This window comes from Equus asinus, chromosome 6 (genome assembly GCF_041296235.1).
Source record: "Equus asinus isolate D_3611 breed Donkey chromosome 6, EquAss-T2T_v2, whole genome shotgun sequence".
Classification (NCBI taxonomy): Eukaryota; Metazoa; Chordata; class Mammalia; order Perissodactyla; family Equidae; genus Equus; species Equus asinus.
The window spans coordinates 59,173,817-59,199,216 of record NC_091795.1 but is presented as its reverse complement, the minus strand read 5'-3'; positions in this window follow the sequence as shown (position 1 = coordinate 59,199,216).

The following is a 25,400-nucleotide window of genomic DNA, read 5'->3' as shown; positions in this document are numbered from 1 at the left end:
CCTCAGAAATCCTTTCTTTTCTTTTTTTCCCCATCTCCAGCCGGAAGTAATATAACCCCAGCCCAATCATACACTCCCATCTGAACTTCTCTGAATGTCTTAGCTGCACTGTCCATTTATGCTTCCCCTTGTGAGGCTTCACAGTGCCTGCTAGAATCTTTGCACATCCTAAGTGCTCAATAATATATAAAGCTATAAAGCAGTTTTGAAACCTTTAAAAAACGAGCCTCAGAGGTGTTGAAAATGGAAAACAAGAACCACTTAAAATAATCCAAGATTTTAAAAATTCTGTTCAGCCAATGATTGATTATGGTTTGTGAGATAAAATGGGATTCCTTGAAAAGCAACGTAAAAGAAAGAAGTTTTTTTGCCTATTTATTATTAGTAAATATAGTAAAGAAAGAAAATGGGTTTTTATGCTATCAAATTCTTATCTTTTTTAAGTGACAGCATTATAAATTTAAAGGCTTACTAGATAGAGCCATAGGTACAGATATAGAAGGTAGAAATTGGATCAATTCTTTACAGATAAGAGTCATACTTGGAAATTTTATTTTTTCAACTAAATTTCTCATATTTTTATAACTTTCTCTCTCTTCCAGTGTAGAGTAATTAGTCACTCTTTGTCTAATTTCAATTTGAAGAAGATTTTAAAATTAATCAGAGTGGCATTACTTATTCCATTTTGTTCAATGACGACTTGTCAAAGCCTGTCCATGAAACCCTCTCAAGAGCTGAGAATCTTTACTTTTATCTGGTCAGCTAGAAGAAAAAACCAGGTTTAGGAGCACCAACAATGAATTGGCAGACCAACTGGTGAGAAACTAAAAGTTTCCATTTTTCAAATGATAATTTTAAGGGAAAAAAGAAAGAGAAGAATTTTTAAGAAGTGTTTAAATGAACACAGATAGTGGAATTTAATTTCCTTAAACTCACAGCTCTGGTTTCCCAGCTTCCTTCAGGAGTGGCAGAAATGGACACAAATGATTGTTAGCATCACAAACTAGCATTTATCTGGACAAATATCAAGTATTTTGTTATATTCCTTGATTATTTTACTTGGTTATTTTTCTTTAATTATGCATACATAATTAGTAATTTAATTATGCGTTTTAATTTTCTTGTGTACTTTTTACTGTAGTTCTTTGGATAGGCTAACTCTCAAAAAAGGAGAGATTGGATTTCCAGCTTTAAGGAATCTCTGTGATGACATGCAAGGAAGCTTGGTTACTACACTCTTGAGTCACACAGGCAGTTTCTCCTTGATCTATACTTCTAAATTTTGAGCAGACCCTTCAAAATCTGAAACTCTGGAGATGAAACATTTAAGCAAAAAAAGATTTATAGTCCTGAGATTCAATATCTGCACATTCAATATCTCTTGCTCTCAATGCTTCTTTTCATTGATGTAAAAGCATCGGCTTAATTTGCAGAGCTGAGGACATCATTAGCTGCAGCTTCAGATGAAGCATTTAAAAAAAAAGTTCTAAAGTAGAAAACTTATAACACTCTGAACACTTGAAACTTTTAACTTTTCCCATCATTATTCCAAAGTTCAAAATAAAAAGTGAACTCAGACTTTTAAAAGAATGTTTGTCTATTCACGGAACATTATTTCCCCACAAGCCTCTCCTTAATTATTATTTTATAACTTGCACCTTTTATTGGGCAGGATGCCATTAAAGAAATCCTTGGGGAATTTATTAACACTGTCGTGGAGATCCTGTTTGAATTTATTAAATTTTAAAGCTTACAAACACAGTTTACTTCTGAGATCATCTTATATGAACTTGTAATTGTATATACAGTGATGAATTCCACCATAAATAAGCTTATTTATTTACTTGATTATACGTTACCAGTGGCCACTCAATGTGGAATTTCAATTTTCTTATTAAGAGTAAAAATATTAGGGGCCAGCCTGGTGGTGTAGTGGTAACGTTTGTGTGCTCCATTTTGGTGTCCTGGGGTTTGCAGTTTCGGATCCCAGGCGCCGACCTACATACCACTCATCAAGCCATGTTGTGGTGGCATCTCACATACAAAATGGAGGAAGATTGACACAGATGTTAGCTCATCAGTAATCTTCCTCAAGCGAAAAGGGGGAGATGGGCAACAGATGTTAGCTCAGGGCCAAACTTCCTCCTCCCCACCACCCCAAATCTTAGGTATTCCCATATTCAAAATCAGATCTGTACATTTGTTTCCACACCCACTGCTACTGCCTTTTTCAGACAGTCAGTATTTCTTTCTTGGATAGGTACAAACTTCTCAAGTTTTGAGAACCTACTATAAATTCTTTATCCTGACTCCAGAGTGAGTTTCTAAAATACAAATTTGATTATGTCATCCCCTTGCTTAAAACTCTCTCATACCTACATGTTGTTAGGAAAATGTCAAACTCTTTACAAGGGCAGACAAGTCCTTAATGAGATGGTCCCTTTGTAAATGCCTTGGGTACAAGGACAGTCCTCCAACCATTCCTTGTATTTTTAGTATCTGGTAAGATGTTTAGCAATCCTAAACACACACTTAGGATGCAATGAACATATATGAAATGACAAATGAGTCAAGAGAGAAGAATCATCTCATCTACATTTTTAAATATATTGTTTTCCATTATTAAAAAAAAAGTCCTCTAGCAACTTAACTATATCCGTCTCTTCAAAATGACATTTCTTGAAAAGAAGTTTTTCTTTGTTTTCTTATATGCAACTAACTCCTGTGGATTTATTGAAGTTTCTCTGTTGTATTTTTACTACATATATACACTGTGTCATTTTATTGCTTTTCTAAAAATTTTAACATGCATATTTAATAAAGTCCAAAGTTGATATCTTTATCTTACTGCCAAACAATATAAATATGCTAGGATATCTTAATTTATATCTCCCTGCACCCTGTTTATATACTTTTGCTGTCCAATATTTTAGATTTACCTTGTTTTCCTTTTTTCAATCTCACAAACTTGACATTATACTTATAGTTTTACAGTCACTCTTAGTTTAAATTTACCCATATAGTTACCAAATTCTGTACTTGCCCTCTCATCTTGCATATTAATTGTGGAATTATTTTTGTTGTTCCTGAAATACACCGATTAGCACTTTCTATAGTAAAGTTCTTTGGGTATCAAAATCAATCAGTTGTTATAGCTCTGAAAATGTCTTCACTTTGACCTTGTTCTTGAAAGATATTTGTATTGGACATACAATTTAAGATTGACAGTTATTTTTTTTCAGCTCATTGAAGATGTTAATCAACTATCTTCTGGATTCCATCGCTGCTGTTAAAAAGTCAAACATCCATCTAATTGGCATTTGTTTGAAGGGGATCTTCTTTTCCCCCCTGGCTGCTTTTAGCATATTTTATTTTTAGTTTTTTGATGAAGTGCATTTTTAGGTGTTTAAAAAAATATTAAACATAATTATTTTCTATTTTGTGATCATTTGAATATCTAAAGTCTGTGTTGGTTTGTTTCTATTTTCTGCTGTTACTGCTGGCTCTTATTCATTCTGCCTTCTATTCCTACTATATTTTATGATTTTTTTGACCGTAGTCTGAAATTCTTTGGAATTTCATTTATGCTAATTCTTTGATGACTCAGTTAAAAGGGTTTCCTCCAAAAGATGTTTGTATTTGAATCTGCCAGATACTTGAAGACAATAAAAATCTCAGGCATATTTTTCACCTTAAGGATTTTTCAGATCACATAATACACTCAATTCAGGTAGTGATTCCTCAGGAATTCAGATTATGCATTCAGATTTCATGTGAGGTATTTTGTTTTTGTTTTCATTTTTTAATTTCCCTACTACCTAGAATAAAGGTCAAAATAAGAAATTATCTTTTTTACATGTTTAGTTTATTTCTAGTTTACTTTTAGGGACCCCAGCTTTACATAGAATCTCTTTTTAGATTATGTACTCTGCTCTGTCATTGTCCCTTGCACCATCATCAATGAGATGTTTGTTATCACTAGAATTTGAAAGCAACCCCAGGGCAAAATCTGATCTCAATGTGAGCTTCTCTCTCTGACTTTCCAATTTTACTTTGTTTTGAAGCCTCTGGATATTTATTTGTAAATTTCTCCTTAGCTCAGCAAAGCTTTTAGATTGGTTTGTTCTAATATATTTTAGCCAGCATTATTAGTTGTTTTTGGCAGGAGGTTTGTTCAGGTTATCTCTTTAGTCATGCTTCAGGAAAGAGAATTTTCTTCTTGATGCATTCCTATCTAAATCTTTTGCCTATCTTTATGAAACTCCCAATGGTGACAATGGTTTCTTTAGAAAATGGACACTTTCTAATCTAGGATTCCTTTGCTTTCTCTTCTCTGGTACAGTTGACCAAAAAAAATCCTTCTTAAATTGCTACTCCTTGGGGTTTTACCACAGGACTCTTTCATTACCTTCCATAATTCTGACTCACACTTCTCAACTTTTTTTACTTATCATCTTCTTCTGTCCACTCTTTTATTTTTGCTGTTCCCTTGTGTGCTGGTTAATTTTATGTCTCCACTTGGCTAGGTTATAGTACCCAGTTGCTAGGTCAAATACCACACAGATGTTGCTGTGAAGGTATTTTTTAGATTTGATTAACATTTAAATTAGTGGATTTTGAATAAAGTAGATCACCCTTCATAAAGTGGGCTAGCCTCATCGAATCAGTTGACATCCTTAAAAGAAAGACTGAGATCTGAAGAGGAAGGAATTCTGCCTCCAGATCGCCTTCAGACTGAGGACTGCAACATAGTCATGCCAGGACTTCTAGCCTGAAGGCCACCCCTACGAATTTCAAATTTCCTCTTCTCTCTCTCTCTCTCTCTCTATGTGTGTGTGTGTGTGTGTGTCTAATTTTTCTTTCTCTAGAGAATCCCAACCAATAAAGATTTTGTCACTGGGAAGTAGGGTGCTACTGTAACAAATATCTACAAATGTGGAATTGGTTTTGGAATTGGGTAATGGATAGAAACTAGAAGAGTTTTGAGGAGCACCATAAAAAAAATTCTAGATTGCCTTGAAGAGATTATTGGCAGAAACATGGAATTCAAGGGAGCTTCTGATTAGGAATCAGAAAGAAAGGAGGAGAGCTATAGAAAAAGTTTCTGTTGTCTTAGAGGACACATATATCATCATGAATAGAATATTCCTGGAAATATGAATGTTAAAGGTGCTTCTGGTGAGGTCTCAGATGGAAATGAGGAACATGTTATTGGAAAATGGAGAAAAGACGATCTTTGTTATAAAGTGGCAGAGAACTTGGCCAAATTATGTTTTAGTGTTTCGTGCAAAGGAGAACTTGTAAGTGATAAAATTAGATATTACCTGAAGAGATTTCTAAGCAAAATATTGATGATGTCACTTGGTTTCTCCTTGCTGCCTATGACAGAATTTAAGAGGAGAGAGATAAATTGAAGGAGGAACTTTTAAGCAATAAGAAACTAGCACTTGATGATTTGAAAGATTCTCTTCTTATCCAGAGTGTGTGCTCTGGAAACAAGAAGAAGGAAACAGGGATTTTTGCTAATGAGATTTTGTGTGTAACTCATGGATCAAATCAACCATCTCAGCAAAAGATAGGAATAGAGGTGCGATTATCCAGAAAAGATCTCTGGAGGACCCTCTTGTCTAGTGGCTTGGGCCCCCATGAAATGTACGGAAGGTCAACGAGGTTTTTGAGACTTTACACTAGCAGAAACACTGCCAGGTTGGCCTTATAGGGATAGAGATGGGACAAAATAAAGAAAGGTTATTGGACTTCTGGTATTCTATAAGCAGGAAATGGACCAATAGAGATATATGGCTGCAAATGTGCTATCATTAAAGAAAAAGGAAGAACAAAATCAAAGATGGTTTAGAGGTCATTAGGGCTGCCACTGACACCACGGGCCTGGAGGACACAGGTCGGGGGAGCAGGATCATCTTCTCTTCAGTTCCAAAGGGTAAGGCCACCTTCTCGGTTCCAGGGGACTGACTGTCAGAGGCTGCAGCCACAAAAGCCAAGAAGAGAGCGTCTAGCCAAAGAGGATTGTTCTCAAGCCTTAAAATCTAATGGAATTTACCCCGCTAGATTCCAGTCTTACTTGGTTCCCATGACCTCTTTCTCCTAATTTCTCCTTTTTGAAGTGGAAATGTCTATCCTAGGCTTGTTTCCATTGTATTTTGGAAACAGATAACTTATTTTCTGGCTTCACAGGTTCACAACTGGAAAAGAATTTTGCCTCAGCATGAATCAAACCTCAGCTGTCACACATGCTTGATTTTGACAATAGGTAGATGGTGTTTTGGACCTAGAATTGATGGTGAAATGGTTAAGATCTTTTGGGATGGGGATGACTGTATTTAGAAAGATGTGAATTTGGGGGGGCGGGCAGAAGGTGGAGTGTTATGGGATGAATTCTGTTCTCCAAAACTCATATGGTGAAGTCCTAAGTGCTTTTACCGCAAAAGACGACTTCGAGATAGGATCTTTACACACTAACCAAGTTAAAGTGAGATCATTACCATGGGCCCTAATCCAATATGACTAGTATCCTTATAAAGGGAAAATATGGACACAGAGGTACCTAGAGAGGGAAGATTGTGTGAAGGACGTGGTGAGAAGATGGCCATCTCCAAGCCAAGGAGAGAGGCCTGGAACAGATCCGTCCCTCAGTGCTCTGAGGGGGAACCAACCATGCTGACACCTTAATTTTGGACTTCTGGTCTCCCAAACCGTGAGACAATACATGTGTGTGGTTTAAGCCACCCACGTGGGACTTTGTCATATCAGTTTTAGCAAACTAATACACCAGAGGCCTGTCCCCAGCCCCTTTGCTTTCTGTTTATCCGATATTTTAGGGAGAAATTATTTGCTCCCAAGCCTAATGACTTCTGAGTTTATTGTACTATGTCTAACATGGTCAACATATATATCTATTTCAAGTTCCAGCTATTTAAATGCTTATTAAGCATCTCTACCCACATCTTATCAAAATGTATCTAAATAAAATGTATGCTGATCATTTTCTTATATAATTAATCTTGATTAAAGACCTATTTATTCATTGCCTCCATTTCATATTAAACTTTCCCTCTGTCATTCCCATATTTAATTTATTCCAAAGACGTGTCTGAACAATCCTACCTTAATACCTCTGCCATCCTTACTTCAGGCTCTCAACATACCATTTTATAATATCTAAATTGGGAAGCAGCACATTATAACATTATTTAGATTTAAGTTTGAATCCCAGATGTCGGGGGATTTACTGAAACTTCCAGAGTCTCTCTTTATTTATAAACATAGTTTTTCTAAAATTCAAGTCTGATCATGCCAATTTCCTAATTAAAAATTAAAGGGGTCAACCTTGTGGTCTAGTGGTTAAGTTCGGTGTTCTCTCCTTTGGTGGCGCGTGTTCGGATCCCAGGTGTGGAACTATACCACTTGTCACCCATGCTGTGGTATTGACCCACATGTGAAATAGAGGAAGATTGGCAACAGATGTTAGCTCAAGGCTAATCTTCCTCAAGAAAACAGAAAAGTAAAATAAAAAAATTTTGAAGATTTTGCATGCCCATAAGAAAATATTTAAATTCCTTAGGTTAGCAAATATGTTTATTTTCAAAGCTATCACTACTGCCTTTTCCTCTAGCCTCTCCACTTTCTGCATGCATCCCATGTACAAGTAACACTGAACTATTTTTATTTTCTTAAAAACACTGTATTTTTTACGTCTTCATGTTCTCTCTGCTCATAACATCTATCTGCCAGCTTAGCTGCCTGAAAAAATTCTTCTTACTACTTTTAAGGTCAAAGACAATGATCCTCTCTTCTGGGAAGTAGTTCCTGAACTCCTAGACTTATTCATTTTCTCTACTGTTTGTAAACAATGGCCACCGTCTGTTAGAACATGAATTGCATTGCATTATATTTATTTGTTTACATATATTTATCTTATGCGAAAATGTGGATTTCCTGAGTGTAAGAATTATGTTGTTTTCATTTTGATCCCAAAGCATAGACATTGTTTCCTGTCATTCACAGTCAATACTTCCTTATTATATGAGTGAATAAGCATAATGATTACATGCAAACTAGATGATTCAACTTAGGCCACATCAAATGAAAAGTCCTGTGGAGGACACAGAGAGAGCCTAAATGTCGGACAAATTATAGTGTGCCATTATTCCATGGTAACTATAAGACATTTTTGTAAGGACCAAATTAAAATTTAAATCATAATCATTTAATGACAACGGTTAGGTACTAATTAAGTCATAAATGTGAATATAGTTCTATATTAGCTATGATTAAAAACATTCACTTCTTGATGATATTGAGAAAATAACCAGGGCTTTCTCAATTCTTTATTATGTTTATTTTGTTCAGAAAGAATATACAGTCCTATCTAATTAAGTTATTATTAAGTCTTGCTGACCCAGAAGTCATTTATTTTTTCCTGATGACTATCTGTGTATTGGTTGAAGTCATATATCCAGATTTTACATTTTAACTCTTATAATTTCCAGCTTCCTAGTGAAGGGGCTCCTCCCTATAACCCCAAAGTATAGCAACATTCACAACCCCAGCTTTGATATCAAATAGTTTTAAACCTTGAGTAATTCATATCACTCCTGATTGCCTCATTTATAAAATGAGAATAATAATGTTTACATACCATACCTCTCAGTAATGTTGTGAAGTGTAATATGATAATAAATATTGCTGAAATACTGGAAATGTGAGAAAACACCTTAAAATGTTTCAAGCATTTTATAAGACTACCTTTTTCAGCTTTAAGGGAAGTATGTTGTGTTTCCCTTTGATTGGCTATTTACACTAAAAAATTAGTTTTTTATTATCATTGCTTGAGCCATGTCATATTCTATAAACAAATCAATTGGAAAAAAAGAAGAACTTCTAATCCACTGGAATCTGTCTTCTTTAATTTACTAAGCAGTCAGATGACATTAAATTATCAGGTGAATTTCAATTTCATAACTTCATTTTCATGCTGGCATCTATGACAGTGCAAAGATACTTGTAATGGAACTGCCATGAATGGAGGTGTATTGGCACAGGGCTAAAAATAATATTTTCTGATATTTTAGGTGAATCCTCAGATAAATTATTTTGATGTTACATAGATATCTAACACTGTTTGGCTTGTAGAATGTTATAGTGGTATGTCAAACCAACCCTTCTTTTCTTCGTAAAGCATAGAATTGTTGCTTTGGCTGAAAAAGATCCATTCCAGAATCCAGATACCTCATACTGCCCAATGAGATAGGTGTGGGGAAGTTCACCAAAGCTTGCTGAGTGCTATCATCTTCAATTACCCTCGAGTTATTGCAGTTTCTTCATAAAACCTGAGACTTCCTTTTTCTAAAAGCACCTGCACCAGCACCATGAGTCATAGAAGGACAGTTCTGTCAAAGTATTTTCTTCTTCTCGGTTGGAATCCATTTGGTCAGTGTGAGCTGTCAGCTTAGATCTAACTCTTTCTGCATCCCTGCACATGTGGAGCAGAAGTCAAGTCCCTGGGCACATTTCAAAGCTGCTGATTTGGCCTTGATGTTTTAAGTTTTCTTTTCTTCCAAAGGGACGGATTATGATAGTGAATATGATCATGGTTCCTGCATTGCTTATTCTTCATAATATTCCAGTAAGCTCTAAGAGAATCGTATATATCATGTGTTTGGTTAGAATAGTGCTTTCTTACTTCACAATTTTGTTAAGAAACAGCTTTGAAACATATCTATGCAGTCACAATTTGGCCATTACTTACTTTAGTTATAGCTAAATTTGGCTGAGATTGATCTTATGTCTATATCAATTTCTCAGATTAGAAATAATACTTTGAAATGCAGTATTTGGGACTTGGAGTCAAGTACAAAGTAAACAATTCCTTTATGCATTTTGAACTAACTAAGATACATTTGATTTGGTGTTTCTTTGGTTGGAAAGAAAGGTTAGCATATCACAAGGAATTAATGGATCGCATCAAGGTATTAGCTTGCCAAGACACTAACCTAATTCAAATGTTAATCGTTCTAAATAAACTACAGATCATTGTATTGCCTATAATGATTGAATTCATTGATTGCTTTTTCTTAATCAAGTTGTTTACCCCAGTCAGTATACAGTCAATATCATTTCTACTCCCAATCTAGTCATTTTTAAATTTATGAAAATAGGTTTTTGTTTGGGACTCATACAAGGGCTTGCTAGTCCTTTACGACTATCTATGAGAGTAGTCAAAGATAAATTTGAGAAAATTTATTGAAGATTTTAGTTGCTAAGGAGAGGATCTTAGATTTTAGTGAGGTAAATAATGGGAAACCATTGGAGATAGTTGAAGGAAGGGTAAATTGGAAAGGAAGCCTTTTTATCCAGCTTTATTGAGATATAATTGACATACAAATTGTATAAATTCAAGATGTACAACGTGATGATTTGATGCATGTGTATATTATGAAATGACTGCCACAATAAGGTTAGTTAACACGTCCATCACCTCACACAATTATCGTTTGTGTCTGTGTATGTAGTGCGAACATTTAAGATTTACTCTTTAGCAACCTTCAACTATATAATACAAGATTGTTAACTATAGTCACCACGCTATGCTTTAGATCCCCAAAACTTATTCATCTTATAACTTGAAGTTTGTACTTTTTGACCAACATCTCCTCATTTCTCCTATCCCCCAGCCACTGGCAACAACCATTCTATTTTCTTTTACTATGAGTTCAGCTTTTTTAAATTCCACATATAAGTGAGTTCAGACAGTACTTTGTTTTTCTCTGTCTGACTTATTTCACTTAACATAATGCCTAGAAGGGCTTTTTTTTTCTTAAGTGGGTAATGGGTGTGTACATATCTGACTTAATTGAATTACTTGCACATGATCAAATTCACAAATATGCCAGCAAAAGCAAACAACTGGCTTATAGCATACATGGAGGGGTTCAGTGGGTCATGGAAGGCATATTCAGCAACTAGTGGAGACCTTGCTGCAGCCTAGGATTCCTGCAATTTTTGGGGTTGAAAATCGTTGTAGAAACTGGACACTGGTTGAGAATCACCAAGGATGTTGGGAGGCCTTGAGAGATATGGAGTCTCCCTAAGAGAGGTTAATACATATCAGTAATTTAATTAGGAATATGATCTGCACAAAGGATCTCTTTAATTCTTGAGTAAAGTACTATTTTTTTTTTTTTTGAGGAAGATTAGCACTGAGCTAACATCCATTGCCAATCCTCCTCTTTTTGCTGAGCAAGATTGGCCCTGAGCTAACATCTATGCCCATCTTCCTCTATTTTATATGTGGGACACCTGCCACAACATGGTTTGATGAGCGGTGCTAGGTCTGCACCCAAGATCTTAACCAGCGTCAGGCCGCCGAAGTGGAGCATGTGAATTTAACCGCTGCACCACAGGGCTGGCCCCAGAGTAAAGCACATTTTTATTAAAATTCTGTTAATTTGTTTCAATCTTTATTCATTGAACAAATATTTATTGATTGCTTACTGCATTACAGGCAGTTTGGGGCCTTCAGTAAATAGTTGTAAACTATATATAAAAAGCCTCTTCTCTCACAGGACTTATATTGTGGTGGAGTGGGTGGTGGGTGAGGAAGAAGTAGACCAAACCAGATGGAGATCATAGTAACATTTCTAGCAATAGGCTTGGTTGAGTGGAAGCATGGAGATGGAATGAGTTGAGGAAAGAATGGAACATGAGTAAATGGAGCATGTGACAAGAGACAACTCCTGGACAAATTTTGCTGTAGAGAAGAATGAAGAACAAAGTCATACACGGAAGGCAACACGTTATGCAGGGTATTTTCTTTAGGATGTTTGAACATTAATGGGAATGAAAAGTGAAATTTGACAAGATATTCTTAATGGTTTTGGTTTCATTAGTGATTTTAACTTCTAAAAATTTCAACCAGCACAATTCCTAGTGCCATTTAAAGTCTTAATTGGACAACCTCATTGAAATTAAATTAAATTAAATGATGGATATGGTCAATAGATTCTGATGCTTAGAAAATTTTCCAAATCATGAAGGAAATGACAGGATTAGATAGTATTTTGAAAAAAAAATCTACTATGAGAATTTTGAACCAGCAGTTATGTTATTTTAAAATTATAATATTTTGAATTAGATCTGACTTTCCTCAATTGTAGATAGAACTCTTGCCTGCTATTCTCACCAGGGTGTGTGTGTGTGTGTGTTTGTGTTTATAAACAAATAAATATGCTGTATTTTAAGTGCAAAAAGTATGACAATGTTTTCAAATAAAAGTACCCAGAAATTTTATTTCAGGAAGATACAAAGCTGTAAAGTTTTGTACTGAACAACTGAAAATGTGCTCCTCTATATTGTAGATGACCTCATTACTAGTGTGAAAAATACTAGTAATCTGTGCTTTTGAAACATATCCATTTTTATTATTTGTCCTTTATCATTATAAGTGTAGAAATAACACTGTAGATCACAAAGCTGTAACAATTGTTAAAATGGATCCTATCTAATGTTCAATCATGTTATAACTGAAATTCAAATAGAAAAATGTCTTTAATAACAGTTTCTACCACACATCTGAATATACCTGAATCTTCTTACTTATGCTTTGCTACTTTATATTAATTTTCACGTCTATTATTACTTGCTTGTATGCTCAAATGCTTCTGCATTTTTATAAATTGTTTTTGTCCTCATGCTTTTAATATGTATTTGTTGTATTCTATCTCCAGTGTCTCTTGTAAACAAGATATTTCAATGTGACTCTTTCACTTTATTAATATTTTACATGAATAAATCAAACCATGAAAATTCTTTTCTATTTTATATGCTCCATGACATGAAGAAATGCTGTATAAGGTAAGCCTGCCAGAAAATAGTCATCTTAATGAGTTGCCATTTTCAAGAAAGAATAATAATCATTAGACACAGATTTGCTGGAAACCCAAGGCAACAACATTCACCTGTAACATAACATGATTCAATTATAAGCAAAGTTTCTGAATGTAAAATCATTAATTTCCCATTTTCATACTTTCCACGGCCATTTTGAAGTCGCCACTTTATTGCAGATCTAGCCTTGCAAGCTTACCAAATCCAAACCTGCTTTCACAAGCAGTAGGAACATCTGTGAAAACAAGAATTAAGAGTGCCCCAGGAGAGATCTTATTGTATCATTGCAATTTAATACAAGCCACACGATGAGGCAATGTCAGTACCATGATAGAAGATGCTATATTTCTTTGTTGGAAAAGGAGGCATAATAGATATAGGAAACATTGGCTCTTGATTGACATATCAAAGGAGCTGATAAGTTAGTAAACTTATTTTTGGTGGAGTAATATGGACAACTAGACAATCTAAAACTTAAAATAGGTTTACAGACATACGCTAAGCGGAATCAGAGGGTAAGCCATCCAGTACAGACTCCAGATGCATGTTTATCTCATCACTTAAAATCTTATTTGCTTCTAATTGACTCCAGAAATCCAAGCATATATGGACATTTTTATTGATTTTAAGACATTTTCCCTAAAAAAGTCTCAAAATTAAAACATCTCGTTTTGATAAGAAATTTCCCCAGGAACATCATGACAGAGAATTGCTCATGTGCATATTGCACAGAACCAATAATATAGACAAAATATCCATCTTGAAATAAGTAACTCTGTGCTGGCAACAAAAGGTGTGGAATAAGAAAATTTGGAAGACACAACTAGGTCTCTGCCATTTATCTGTAACTTAGAGATGTGCACCTTATATTGATGGTGTGATTTTTCCCCACTCTAGTTCAATTTTTGAAACATCGAACCATCATTTTCTTTTCCCCAGTAAAATGATCAAGACATTTTTTTTAAATAAAATAACTGAATTAGAGGTGAGAGATTAAGTTGAAAATCAAGATAGCTACTTATATAGCAGGCAACAGTTGAACATTTAGAAAAATCCACATATGGATCCATCTTGCTTATTTGCTACACATTTCGCATTGTGCAAATACAGCTGAAATACAGAAGAAATGGCTGAAAAAGTAATTGTTATGAGCGAGTGATGGATAACATACATCTTCACCCACACTAACCAAACTGACCCTGAAAGAGTTGAATTCTCTAAACACTCTCAATATACGCCCTTATCCTGTGATACAGTGTAGCTTCTCTGTAGCTTCTTTTAAATCAGAGCACTAATCTTGAGATGGTGCATCACTTCTCATTTCACAAAAGGTATATAAAAGTTCTGAAAAACAGTAACTTTAATATGAATGTTTCTTTTTAAAGCTTGCTTGAATGCATCGTACAGAATTAAGTGGCATATTCAAAATCAAATTCTAGTGGAAAAGCAAATGAATAATTAGGAAATGGAGACCAGTTTTACCCTAGAGTTTAATCAAATTGTTAACAAATATCTTGAGGTTTCATTCAAGTTCTGTTTATGATGTGTCAAAGAAAAAGTGCACCAGACAAGTTAAACCGGCAAGGAAGACTTCATGCAAGACTGTTGTGGGCCAGCCTGGTGGCGCAGCAGGTAAGTTCACATGTTCTGCTTCAGTGGCCCAGGGTTCGCCCATCCGGATCCTGGGTGCGGACATGGTGCTGCTTGGCAAAAGCCATACTGTGGTAGGCCTCCTACATATAAAGTAGAGGGAGATGGGCATGGATGTTAGCTCAGGGCCAGTCTTCCTCAGTAAAAAGAGGAGAATTGGCAGCTGACGTTAGCTCAGGGCTAATCTTCCCCCCCCCCCAAAAAAAAAGACTGATAGGAAAGAGAGATTAAACTCAACAAATCTGAAACAAAAGACTGGAATGTTTTAAAGCAAGGAGCTGAGCTAGCGCAAAAGTACTGAAGGATGAGGAAACCAAGGAGGTTGGTCAACGTGATTAGGCCTTCTGTGTTTGCTAATTGATACTTGCTGAAGATAGCTCCACCCTCCAACACACACTCACACACACACGCGCGCGCGTGTGTGTAACTGGGGGATAGGGATGCATCTTCCTTGATGATTACATTTCAAAGGGATAGCTCCCAGGTCCTTGAGAATGACATCCCTGTGTTGTAAACCTGGCAAGAGGCTGAGAGAATGTTCATAACGCAAGAGGGCAGAGAAAGAATTTATGACTGGAAGTTTTCTAAAGTAAATGCTCAAAGAAAACGGAGGTCAGGAATCCATAGTTAAGAAGAAACCTGTCTAAAGTTTAGTCAAGCTGAGAAGAACATTAAGATTGTCTTGGCCAGAAGTGAAATATAGAAATTGAAATGTATTCTCTAGTATTCAGTGATAGTCAAAGAAAATCTTACACTATGTGCATTTCACTTTTATAGGAAGAATATCTTTAAGTTTCTGTAGTAGAATATGTGCCATTGGCTCTGCTGGTATAAATAGTGGCCATTTTACATGGTAAAAGTCAGTTTACTTCACTTTAAGGAGAGGGATCATAGTATCTCCACCTGGTCAGTTGTCACTGAGATTAAATGAAAATATATATAAAACTGTTATCACAGTCCAAGATCGTCGGCTGCACTCAAATAAAGGATAGTTGTTAGATGTCATCAACGAGATTATAGTCTGTAGATTCTGTTTGAAAATTATTACATGATTCAGTGATATAGATGATTATGGTGAAAGTATTTTGGCACTACTTTTTGTTTGAAATATCTATTAAAGCAACTTTTGTATTCACTGTATGTAGCTATATGTAACTTCCTTTTGCTTTGGGAAATGTATATTTTTACTTCATTCTAAGCTCAAAATGTCTTTTTGTAATATTTATAGTATTTTTTCCTCAAGACCATAGAAGCCAGAGAGAATGATTAAGGCTGAGGGGGAAAGCCTAACAATCTTTAAGGCTATAGATCATTTGAGATCACAAGGCCTTCATTCATCTTCCTTTCCTCTGGGTTGCCTGATGGCTTTCCTTAATGACTAATGCAAGCAGCTATTGGGGTCCCTAGTTTCCTCACTACCTGCCTTGCTGTCCAGAGGCCTCTGGGGTAACTGCTGCTTCTGTCACTTACCTTCTCTATCCACAGCCCATCTTGAGGCTTACACTTCTGACATCTCTACTCTACTTGTTTACCTTAACTGTGGTCTTTCAGCTCTTTCTATTGGTTTTGTTCCTTGTAATCACCCCACCATATGCTTTTCTCTTACCAGTGGTTATAACTAATGGTGATTTCTCATTGGTGTTCTATTTCTCTTAGGGTGAAGACTTCCTCTCTTTGGAACTTGGGTCAATTCTCTAGGAATGACATAACAGAACGTGTTTGCACAGCTACTTCATATTGAGGGGAGGAAACTGAGACTTTAATTACTAGAGTCAAAGAAAATTAATATAAGACTTTTCCAGGGAACCACCTTAGCTGTTAAATACCTAGGCTTCATGGAGACACATAATGTTGGTGAGACTAAAGCACAGAAACTCTAGCAGTATTCTAAAACCATTACTCGTCTCCTCTGCTTCTGTACCTCTTTCCACTTATTTTCTCTTCCTTCAGTGCCCACTACTAACTATTCTATCTGTTAATTTCATATTGAAACCTCCTAAGGAATACAGAATGATTTGATCATTAATCACCATAAGGAGCACCCATTTTAGATGGGTATTTTTGCTGGGGAATTTTTGTTTGGCCTTGGCCTTGTTTTCTGATCCACTTAGCTGTGTCCAAGAGCAGAGATTTGCTACTCATGTTAAAGGAACAAGTCATTCTAAGAGGTGGGCTGTGGGCATGGCAGGACCTTTTTATGGACATCTGCTCTATGGTCATCACAAAAGAAAGAGAAAGTGACTGGCTAGAAGACTGTAGTAGACTCTATTAAAGAGTAAAATGTGGGTAAAAATGTCAACTTTATAACACAGAGCTACATGGAGAGGTTACAGAACAGCACTTCCTATACAGGGACAAGCTTCTCAAACTCTCAAGACTCTTCATTAATGTTGCTACTGCCAATAAAGCTGCTTGACTGGGGCAAGGATCATCAAATTTTCTAAGGAGCAACTTTGGCCATTCTCATAGCAGATTTTCTGCATTTTTATTCTCTCCTGATTGTTCTGAGGAATCTAACGTTTATGATCACCTACCAACCCATGTGAGGGGGTAGATCAAACTCAGCATGTTTCTGAGTGCTTGCTGAAGGTTTAATCAATATTGGTTTCCCAGAGTCACTTTCCTACGTGTACCACATTCCATTTGAGTCCAGGATTTATGCCTGCCAGAGTCTATTCCTACATTTCCCCACTATAAAGGATGCTCACAGGGCATCAACCAGTATCAGTGTTCAAAATGATCTTCTCCAATGTCCGCAAACCAACTTTCCAAAACAGAGTTCAAGTGGCACAACTCTCTTTTCTCAGGTTGAGTTCCCTTAAAATCCATAGCGCTTTTCCCCTAGTTTCCTGACCTCCTTTATTGAGAATTTTGCCTTTATTTCCTAAGGACTTTTAAATTTCAAAGTTTTTTTCACCATTCAACCAGAAGACCTATTGGGTCCTACTGGAGAAAGAATTATTGTTTATTGAATTTGAGAGTCTAGTGCTCTTAAACTAGCAATGGGACTAAGGAACAGACTCTTTCTCTACCATTTTTGTCCTATGGCTTGGTTTTTATGGCACTTGAACATAATTATTACACTGCTTCACAAATGTTATTACAGTCAAAGCTTAAAGCATTGTAAGCTTGGCTTTATTTATTAGCAATAAAGATCAGCTGAAAAGTGGTGGATCTGGAACTTGAACTCAGCTCTTCTTTTCCCAAATTGCATGCTCTTCCCATGGTATGACAGACGTTACATTCTAGTAATACTCCTGCAAAATTGATCAGCACTGGAAGGTTAGGGGAGTTATTTTTAGAAGTAGTCAGGCCTGAGAGAAATTCCCAGTCTTCTAGTCATTAGCTGTGTGGTATTTCTGTCAACATTTTTAATGAAAGTGTTGAAGCAGAAAAGTTACAGGTAACATCCATATACCCACTGCCTAGATACTGACGTTAACATTTTACTGTATGTTTTTTTACCACATAGTGAACCCTGTCTATGCAATTTTGACAAGTTATTTTTTTCTCACTGTAGTACAGCTTTACACTCTGAAAAATGGGAATAAATAGTGCCTATCTCATAGTGTTCTTTGAGGATTATCCAAGACAGCACTGATAATTGATTATCAAAATGCCTGGAATAGGATGAATCAAGAATTCAATGGAAATGTTCTCCATACGAGCAGTTTTCCTTCCGGTCAAGAAAAACGATCCACCCAGAGAAAAAGCTACAAGTAGTTGCCCTTATATCTGTCATTAAATACAGGACTTTCCTTATAGAAAATGATTCTATTTTGAATGGCTTTATATATCCTTCAAATTCTTTGGGTTAACAAAAAACTCATTTTCATTTCCTGAGATGTCTTGAAATATACAAAGTGCACTGGCTCTTTCCCAGGCATCAGGAATCCTCTAGCTCTGTGGTGAATATTCAGAAGTGTTGACTCTTAGAGTACCATGGGGTTCTGGTCAGATTTGGATGTTGGATATACTAGCTTTTAAAATCAGTGTTTCATCAGGCCAGATGTCAACTCAGTTTGGTTTCTCACCCTGACTAATGGTGCTTGATACTACTTCCTCTCCCACAGAGCCACCAGAGATATTAAATCTGAGAACATTTCTTTGGGAAAAGCTTCACTTTTAAAGTTATCTGTTTAATGCAGTTTGCAGGGATAAAGGACAGAAAAGGCCTCAAAGCAGAGATAACTTTAAGGTACACTAAGGTGCCACTGATTAGAGAAGTACATTTAAAACAAGAGGCTGTAAAGAAAGAAATGTGAAGCAAGTAGGGAAGCAGAACAGACCAGATTTAATCCAGGCTAACGATTTAATTCCTTAGAAAGCAGATTGAAATGTGGTTGCATAGGTCATTATGTAGATAATAAGGTGGAAAGTTGCATGATTTATCTCCATCTTATTTGGAGAGAAAACCTAAAAGAATAGGGGTTGAAACAGAAAGTCAAAAAGTCAAATTAGGACCACACTTGACATTATAGGTCTTGAAAAATCTATCAGAAAATCTCTGAGTCTTACCTCTAGCACTGAACTCCGTGACCTTTGATTTTCTCATCTATAAGATTAGAATGTTGATAAAGCATTATCTCCAACTTAATTAACAATTTTGAAACTAGATGCAAGAAGGTGTGAAACTATAAATAGAAATATATCAGAGGAAAAGTATTCTATTTTCTCCTATTTTATAGGCAATATTAAAAAACTTGTATTGCATGTGGAGAAATACGTATTATCACAAAATGTTGGTGAGCACACATATCTGTACAATCTTTTGGCAGAATTTCAATATTTGTAATAAGTTGGAAAAGGAAGTTGCAGACATACATATATTATGACTCACATAACTAAGGAAGAGTGATTGGGTGGGCCTTCCACATGTGTTTTATGTCTGTTTATTTGCATAGAATACATCTATAAGGATTTGCGTTGAACAGTTACCTGTGGCTATTCAAAGGAAGTATTATAGGGAAATAGTGATAGGAGGTACAAGAGTTTTCAAGTTCATTTAAAAAAACCTTTACTTTTAAAGCTTTCCATTGTCTGTTTGCAGTTTAATACATTTTGTAGGAATAAAGGAAAGTAAAGGCCTCTAAGCAGAAAAAGCTTTAACGCAAGTAAATGGGAAAAATTTCCCCTTTATTTAAATATTCTGAGAAATCCAGTTAACATGGTGAACTGAGATTTTTAATGTAAAAATTCCCACTTTCACTTCAAACAGTATGATAAAATGTCTGTAGATTCAACAAATGTGAAAATTTGTTCTCCACGAAATATAGAGGAAAGCAGTCTTAGAGACATTAAAATAAGTATGCTTAAACTGCTCAAAGAGATAAATTAGAGAACAGAAGTCATCTAGCAATAATAGGATGGTGTGGAAGAAAATGAGTGGATTTATTTTAAAAATGAATATAATCTATTTATTGAAATAGAAAAAAATGGGCAAGAATAATGGTCAACTTGTTACAACTAAGTAGGGAATGAGTGATTGGAGGACACAACTGAAAAAGTTAATAACTCTGCATAAGAGAGAAATAAAATATGTAAAATGAAGTGAAAAGTTTTGAGAGGGTGGAAGGAAATGGTGTTACAATAGGAGAGAATAGAGGAAGTCAATATGAAAAGCGGAAATTACTGAGGAATGTCCAGGATTAAATGCAACCAAGAATTCTCAGAATAATGTCACAAAAAGAGTCCCCAAAAGGATAACTAAAAATAAATACATAGCTAGACACAACATATTAAGATTTCAAAGCACTTCAAAGGGTATATTTTTGACTTGGGGGTAATGAAAGATCTCTTTAAAAAGGCTATCCCCAAAAAACTGTAAAGGTAAATATGGACAGGTTTAACTATAATAAAATTAAAAATTTGTGTTTAACAAAAGTCTCACTGGTAGTTGACACATTGGAAGGAATTTTCCTTTGCTAAATTTGACAAGAGATTAAGATCTACATTAACATAAAGAATTTCTGCACACCAATAACAAAAGACAAAAAAAAAGGCAATAGTTTGTGGCCAAATGCTGTGGATAGCAAATCACAAAAGATAAGACGTAAAAATTATCTAAGATATGATAGGAATGAGAAAAAGGCAAATTATGTAGTAATATATTTCTTTGTACCATTAGAAGACAATTTTTGGGAGCATGCAAAAAGATATACAGAGAAGAACGTTCCTGGAAACTGCTGGCAAAGAATAGAGTGTTAGAAGCCATTCATGAAAGCAATCTGGCAGTACTGAAGGGTATTAATATTTGTATATCTTATCAGACTATCACATTGGCTGGCATATTTCCCAGAGAAAAATTTTTCACATATCAGAAAGGAACAATATGTTGTTAACAATATGTTGTTAATCTTAGTCTTATTTATCCTCACAGGGAACTGATGGTAAGTCCTGGTACATTGTCAGGGAAATGTATCAAAAACACGGAAAGAAATTATACTATAAGTGTACTATACAGTAAGTAGGTAGAATGAATTGTAGCAAAGTGAGAAGATCATAAAAACAAGTTTGAGTAAAGAAAAGTAAAAAACAGAATGAAATTTAGATCATGCCACTATTAAAATTGCACACACACACTCATACACAAAATAATCTAGGAAAGCACATATAAAGACCTATATTAAACTTTATTAGAGAACATGTCTATGAGAGAGAGCTAAAGCAGAGGGAATTGGATAGGAAGAGATAAAGGAAAATGAAATAAAAATGATAAAACAGGAATTAAAGTGTGAATATAAAACATGGTGATTTCTTGTGAACTGAAGTTTTGATTAACTCAGTTCTATATGCTCCATATATAACGGAGAAAAACCTTTATCAGTCTAACAGAATCCTGGAGAGAAGGGGAAAAAAATGAGTTCAGGAAAGGGTGATAAATAGAAAACACAAATTACATGGTATAGACTTCCACTTGTGAGAATGACAGTAAGACACTAGATGTACCTTCTTGCCCGAAACAACTTTCAAAAACCCTTGACAAATGCTTGAAGCAATGCCTTTCAGACAATGAGCAGGAGACAGCATAAGACAGTGATCCCTGAGAGATGGGAAACAAATGAAGTAAATTTTAAATTATCCCAGCTAAATGTCTTGAGAGTTTCCAGGCTTCAGAACATGAAGCACTAGCATGAGGGAGCTAAACAAAATGTGGCATGCTTTCTGAAATGGGAAGAAAGACTTCAGTATTCAGAGGGGCCAAGAATTTGCAGGAGAGAATAACAGAGATGAGAAGGCTGGAGAGACAGAAAGACAGACAGACAGAGGGAGAGAGAGGTTGATTTTAGATAGCTTCATGGGGATTTTCTAAGTCTTTCACTGCATAGTGATAGGCACATGTGTATGAGGAAACTAACTGAGGCTTGGAAAAGAACCAGCAGACAAGAGAAGGCAGAACATGAACAGGGTTCAGGCAGCACTGGAAATATTCAACATTCAACAGCAGAGTGAGGTAAACTTGAAATGCATGGGGTATTGGGTTCAGTACTAAAAATGGCATTGCATCATTGTGAAGACGAATTAGCCATAGACTAAAAGTTGTCTTGGTCCCACCTAACCAAGTATAAAGGTGACACTAGAGAGGCAAAATCTGTTGTCAAGGAATTTAATTTCCTCCCAGAACAAAACTAAAATATAAATATATTCAAAAGAACACAGACACATACAAACAAAGAAAGCAGCATCCAAACTATTAAAATTCACTATGGCTGGCATCCAATAAACAGTTACTAGGCATGCAAAAATAGGAAAATACAATCCATAATGTGGGAAAACAGTCAATCAATAGAACTGTACCCCATAATTACACAGATGACAGAATTAGTAGAATAATATATTAAATATCTATTATATTTTCATGAATATAGAATAAAGCATAAATATGTTCAAGAGAGACAGAGAAGATATATTTTAAAAGACCTAAATCAAACTTCTAGATCTGGAAAATACAAGGTCTGAGATAAAAATAAAATAAAAAATTATTTCTAAGGGGGAATGAATTTCAAATAAGACACTATAAGAGAGAAGATTGGTGAACTTGAAGACATAGCATTAGAAACTACACAAAATGAAAAACAGAGGAAAGAAAAGACTTAACAGAGCATCAGTGAGCTATGGAAAACTTCAAATGACCTAATGTATATGTAATTTGAGTCTCCAAAAGACCTTCTTTTGGTTGTAGAAAATAAATTTGAAGAAATAATGGCTAAAATGTGCCAGATTAGATGACAGTTATAATTTCACCAATCCAAGCTAAAAAATATCCTAGCACGTAAAAGGTGAAGTAAACTACATCACGACAACATCATAATGAAATTTGTTAAAACCAGTGATGGAGAGAAATTATGAAAATAAAAAGAATGACATTATGCAAAGTGGGCTAAAGATAAGAATGATAGAATATGTTTCATCAGAAAGAACAAGCAGTGGAGCAAAGTGTTTAAAGTGCCAAAGATGAAAACTATCAACCTGAAATTCTCTGCCCAGTAAAAATATGTTTGAAAAACAAAGGTGAAAAATAAACATTTTCAAACATATAAAATCTGATTGAATTAATTGCTGGCATGCCTTTCCTATAGGAAATGTAGCCAAGAGGAAAATGATACCCAAAGGAAACCTATATCTACACAAATGAATGAATATCACCAGAAATTATAAATATGTACAAATATATGACTTATTTTTGAAATGTCTTTGACAGCTAATGACAAAATAAAAACAATGTCTTGTAAAGTTTGTAAAAGTTTGTAATATCTATAGAAGTAAAATATGTAAAAACTATGTAAATACATCTACCATTCTGGGAGAAGGTAAAGGTAAGTTAACTATTATAGTCTTATTTACTATGTAAAGTGGTCTAATATTACTGGAAAGGAGAGAGGGATAAGTTGATGTTATGTCCTATGACCTTTAAGGAGCCACTTATAAAACAAACAGATATAGCTAAGATGCCAATAAAGATGATAAAATGAATCCTAAAATATCTAGTTAATCTAAAGGAAAGCAAAAGAAAGGAAAAGAAGGAGAAAAAATAGATGAAACAAATAGCAAGATTGGAAATTTAAGCCCTAACATATGAATAATTTATTAAATGTAAATGGTCTAAAATTCTTATCAAAAATAAGATATGAAAGCAAGACCCAACCATATGCTTTCTGAAAAAAAAAAACACACTTGCAAATAAAGTAACACTTAGGAGTAATAATTGATCTAGGGCTGGAATATCCATGCAGCACCACAGTTCTGAGTAATACTTTTACTGACTTTATATGACTCTTCACATTGAGTGAGCTAAATGGTATGGATTTTATCCATAAAACAGTGTACCAAGTAAGGTTTCTGGAGTAAATCTTCTTGGCTTTAAATATTTCCACAACTAATTATTAGCTCTATCTCCTGTGGAAGTTACTTAAACTCTACAAGTCTCAAGTTTATCAATTATAAAATAATAGCAATAATAATAATTGTTTCAGATGATTATGGTGGTAAGTAATATAAACTATTTGTATTTTGGCATGAGATAATTATGTTGAGGAATAAAAAATGTATTCTCTTGTGGAAAATGACCTTATATTAAGGAAACGTCTATAATGTTTATGGAGAAATTGAAGAAATATTTCTTCATTATAACACAAAACTTACATAAAATACAGAGAATGATTTTGAAACCTGCTTTGGTTTAAATCTATGATGCACTAGAAGCCCCCTACATAATCAATGAAGACACAGCTATGAGGTTTAAGTTTTTGGATATTTATAGAAGTTGCCCCACTTTTTATTTTCCTCATTCCCTTGCATTTCTAAACAAAACAATTGTATGAACAAAATGAAGCCAAATTGACATTGCAATAATTTATTTTGTTATGAACTGAATGTGTCCCCCTGTCTCCCAAATTCATATATTGAAGCCCTGACCCCTAGTGCGGCTATATTTGGAGATGAAGCCTCTAAGGAAGCAAAGTTAAATTAGATCATAAGGATAAGGTCATGATCTGAGAGGAATAGTGTACTTTTAAGAAGAGAAACTAGAGAGCTTGCTCTCTCTGTCTTTCCTTGCACACACACCAAGGAAAGACCATGTAAGGACGTAGCATGAAAGTGGCTATCTTCAGCCCAGGAAGAGAGCTCTCACCAGAAACTGAATGGGCCAGAACCTTGATCTAGGACTTCTCTAGAGTCTACGAGAAAATAAATTTCTATTGTTTAAGTCACTAAATCTATGGTACTATACATTTCCTATCATCAGAATTATAGATTCCAATTATTTTCTGTTTTCTATTGCACTTATATTTTACTCTAGGAAACAGGAACCAAATTGTAGAGAAAAAGATATTTTTTCTCTAGGGTTCATTTATCTATCTCTATATGAACCAAAAAAAAGAGACTCTAATAAGCATAGAAAATTCCTGTAGGTTTTAAGTGTGTCTCTCTACTGAAGGTCTTTAAGATCTAACTTCATATCTTAGTGCTATAAGAATAAAGTCAGTGAGGAGACCATGTGCACATGTGGTAGAGAGGAGGTATGTGACTTAGAAACATAGGAATTGCTACGTGAAGGAAGAAACTCAATCAGAACAAGTCCATGGTGCCCATATGATTATAGTAGGGGATATACATTGTTTCTAAAAGAAACATTATACATTGGGTGTTCATTCATAGATTTATAACACTGTTTTATGCACTTCCATTTTAAATCATAAGGAAAGAAAAAAGAGGAGTTGCAAACAAAAAGTACATCAATACTACCTTTCATATTTTCTTGTCTAGTTATTGGTGTTGTTTTCTTTGTGTGGATTCAAGTTACTATCTTATATCCTTTATGTCAGCTTGATGGGCTCTCTTTA